Source organism: Piliocolobus tephrosceles, chromosome 12 (assembly GCF_002776525.5).
Source record: "Piliocolobus tephrosceles isolate RC106 chromosome 12, ASM277652v3, whole genome shotgun sequence".
NCBI lineage: Eukaryota > Metazoa > Chordata > Mammalia > Primates > Cercopithecidae > Piliocolobus > Piliocolobus tephrosceles.
Window position 1 is genome coordinate 38,662,073 of NC_045445.1, and position 4,380 is coordinate 38,666,452.

Here is a 4,380-nt window from a genome sequence, read left to right on the forward strand (position 1 = left end):
TTGTGGTGAGCTGAGATCGCGCCATTGCACTCCAGCCTGGGCAACAAGAGTGAAACTCAGTCTCAAAAACAAAAACAAAGACAAACAAAAAATCACCTTCCTCAGTACCCAGACTATAAACTTTACTGGCTTTTATTTAGATTCAATTTTCAAAAGGAAGCTCCCCCCACCCCCATCAGTTTTATTTGAAAATATATTTTAAAACCTGCAATTTATTGGGAAAAATATGGAGAGTGCTTTATTTTTGTTGTATGCATAATAAAACTAAATAACCAAGACTAACATTAGTTTGAACTTTACCTTGGAACATGTCCACGAAGAACAAAGGAAGCCAGACTAATCTTCTTTTTGACTTTCTCCACTCCAGCTTCTTATATCAAAGACCCTTGGACACAAGTAAGTTATAGCTTTTGAATTACTTGTGGTAGCTTGGATCCATCCTGAAGGCTTTGCATACTTAGAATGGAGATTTTGCCCTGATTCCAGTCTTCTATCTGTTTTTCAAGTTATTTCAGCCATTATTTTACTTCATTCAGATTCCTTATCTTTCAAACCACATTATTTGGGAGGATGAGTTATGGGCTGAATCAGACTGATTGTCAATTTTGATTTGGGAGGAAGGTTTCTGAAACGCAACAGTGCTGTGGCTCGTTGCTCAGTATTCCAAGAGATATCATTGCTATGATTCTCAAAGTTTTCAAATCTTTAGAAAGAATGTTGGACAGCTAATATGTTTCAGGCATATTACTTCAGAGCAAATCTCCTAAGAGATTGGTAGACCTCCTCCAAAGCTGACTTTGGCTATACTTGGGTTTATTTAACTAAGATAATGAAATAAAGGCAGCTAACTGCAGATTAGCTTCCACATGCCTTTTTTTTTTTTTTATGCAAAGTTTCCAGTCACTCCAAATCAAAATTTGGCAAATTTTCTAATGCAGGGTGCCACACTGCTGACTTCTATTCTGCTGGAAAAGGAATAAGCATGGACAAGGTGCACAAAGAGGACTCTCACTCTGTTGAAGGAGGCAATCTACAGATAGTGTTAACATGGTTATGTTTTAAAATGAAAATATTTCATAGGTAGGTTAAATATATTGTCTTTGATTTTAGGTAGCAAGCGAACTTTTAGGGGTTAGAGCAGGCGTTGGCACATGTTTGTTTGTTTGTTTTTTTGTAAAGGTCCAAACATTAAATATTTTAGTCTTTGTGGATTACACAGTCTGTCACAGCTTCTCAACTCTGCTGTTATGGTGCAAAAGCATGCATAACACTACATAGCTGAATGGGCATGACTGTGTTCAAATAAAACTTTATTTACAAAAGCACAGCAGGCTGAGTTTGGCTCATGCACCATAGTTTACTGACTTCTCGATTGTAATACTTAGAGTAGAGGTTTCTTAACCGAATAATTTCAACACAGCCAAAGGACATAATGAAATTATTACTATTATTTTTGAGACAGGGTCTCTGTCACCCAGACTGGAGTGCAATGGTGCAATCTGGACTTACTGTAACCTTGAGCTCCTGGACTCGAGCTGAAACTGCAAGCTACTCTGGAGGCTGAGGTGCCTCTAGAGTGTGAAGTGTAACACCACAACCAGCTAATTTTTCTTTAACTGTAGAGATGGGGTCTCACGATGTTATCCAGGCTGGTCTGGAACTCCTGGCCTCAAGTGATCCTCCTGCCTTGGCCTCCCAATATGCTGGGCTTATAGGTGTGCCCAGCCCATCATGAAATTATTGCACAATTGAGAGAATGACTTGAGATGGGGCAGCTACTTTATAATCTTACCATCAGCCCTAGTGTCTTCACTCTACTAAAAGTCACCTCATCTGCAGCCTTTGGACTTGAGCTAATATTTTACTCTGACTGAAAAAGGAGACACTGTTGATATGCATTTTTCATTGATCTTATTCTCATAATTCCCTTAGAAATAGCAAGATCTGGCATTAGAATTCTAGAACATTAGAATTTCTAGAAGTCTTGCATATAGCAAATTTCATAAGGCAGCTAGTGACTTTAAAAAGGATCTTTATAGGAGTCATTTGAAATACAATAAATAGGATTTATTTCAATGTATCTCACTCCAGTTTCTAATTTTGCATGTGGCCAAGTAACACTTTATGTCATTTTGCTGCTCAATTCCTTTTAGAACTTGTCTAAATAGTTTTGGGCATTTACTAAGACATGCACTTGCTTTTTAACCGTATATCAGAATAACCATGTATAACTGTTATGCTTTTCCTTAAGGCTTACAGAGAGAATATCCTTCAATAAGCACTTTCACATATGTTTTCTCATTTAATATAATTTAATTATTTTTACAGATGAATCATAGAGAAGATAAAGTTGCTTGCCCAAGGTCACCCAACTAGTTGAGTGCAGTCAGGCTTCAAAAACAGGTCTGTCTGACTGCAGAGACTTTGCTTTTTCCACTATATCACAAGGCCTACAGGAAGCTACTTGCAGTTCTTGGCAGGCTTTGTTTTTTTTTTTTTTTTTTTTTTTTTTTTTTGTCTTTTTTAACCTTAGTTGTTTTCAAGTAAATCACAGAAGAAACTGAATAGCATAGTATTTGATTCTTTTCCTATATTTCGGAAAGACGTGTTTTCAAAAGGGGATATGGTGAATGCTTTTGTTTAAAAAAACCGCAGTTCTATAACTAGAATATTTCCAAATAAGGGTGACTTCTAAAAATTATTTGCTTTCTTGGCAGTCTCCACACATTCTTTGTGAATGCAACTACATTTCCCATCTTCCTTGTTCAGCAGAGTCATATGCTAATAAAATTTTTTGAAAGGTGTGGCTTGGTAATATTCTTTTCAAATTTGAAATAATCAGAATTCCTGGCATCATAATTTTAAACTGTGGTAGAGCTGGCTGATAAGTTAAACATCTGGAAATTGGCCCGGGGTGTAGTTCTGTGTAGCCCTGAATGTGGATATGAATTGGGGTAGAAGCCAATGCCAAAATCTTAAGATAAAGCTATTCAAGTGTGTGCTTTTTATAAGTGTGAGATAAATTTTCTTTTATCAGAATGGCTTTTTTTTTTCTTGGCCAGAGCCGAAAACATCATAGTGAATAATTGTATGATAAAAAGTGGGATTAGAAGAGCTCATCCTTAACATTGTTGTAGCATGTATGATTCTGAGGCTTCAATTATTGTTATGCAAAAATATAACTATTTCTCTAACATCTATATTTCAGAGTTTGAGCCCGAATCGTGGGCTTCTTAACATAGCAATGTCATGCATTTGAGCTCTTATATGGTACCAAGGTGCTGGGGGATATGGGGTGAATCACAGTAATGAAGAGACAGGCATATAGTTGTTAATCAGAGGTGTAAATAGATAACTGCTGAGATGTCCAGTCTCCTGGCCCTTGGGTCCCTTCAAGTCAGAGGTCCTTGGCTGCTTTCCTAGTGCTCTTGGAGTTGAGGAATCTTTGCCAACTCTGCATACAGACTTGCCTGTCAAGAATCACCTAACAGCCATTGTTTTCTAGCATCCTGATGCTTCCCCGCTAGAACAGCCGATAAATGAAAGTTACTTGATTCTCTGCACTCCTCTTGCCCAGCTTGGAATAATCCATTTCTAGTCTGAGGAAAAGCCTTCTCTCTTTCTGTATTTTAATGTCCTCGGTGCCTGTGGAATTTCTTCCTTTGTGGGATTAGACCTCTTGAATCCCTGGACTTGCAAGACACTTAACGGCTTTTGCTGTGTCACCTTAACTCTTTTCCCCAAGACAGTGAGAACAGAGCCAGCTACCTACTTAGATGGAAGGAAAGAAAAGGGCAGACTATATGAAGAAAAAAATAGTTAAAACCTTAAAATATTAGCTTGTCACCTTATCCATTAGAACCAGTTAATTGCTCATCTGTGGAGTTTTCTCAGTGCTTGACGAACTTTGATTTAGAGTACAGAAATAATAGTGCTATGGTGACTATCACAAAAATCAGTATAAGCCTATAAAACCCAGTCCTTAAAACTCCAGAATGAGAAGTGGGGCCACAGTGCTGAAGAAAGGGCTGCTCATGTGAAAGTTTCAACTTTTCTATCTTTTTAAAAGAATACTAATTTTGCCAGGGGTGGTGGCTCATGCCTGTAATCCCAGCAATTTGGGAGGCCGAGGCAGGTAGATCACCTGAGGTCAGGAGTTCGAGACCAACCTGGCCAACATGGCGAAACCCCGTCTCTACTAAAAATACAAAAAATTAGCCGGGTGTGGTGGCGGGTACTTGAACCCTGGAGGTGGAGGTTGCAGTGAGCCACGATCGCGCACTCCAGCCTGGGCAACAAGAGCAAAAAAACTCCATCTCAAAAACAAAAAAATACTGATTTTATCATTATTTTGTAGAGACAGGGTCTCGCTGTGTTGCC

At 38.4% G+C, this 4,380-nt stretch overlaps 1 pseudogene; it reads left to right on the top strand.

Annotated features, from left to right (window-relative positions):
* The first annotated feature begins 308 nt into the window (after nt 1-308).
* The window catches only part of LOC111536690, a 41,336-nt pseudogene continuing 37,264 nt past the window's right edge, over nt 309-4,380 (top strand).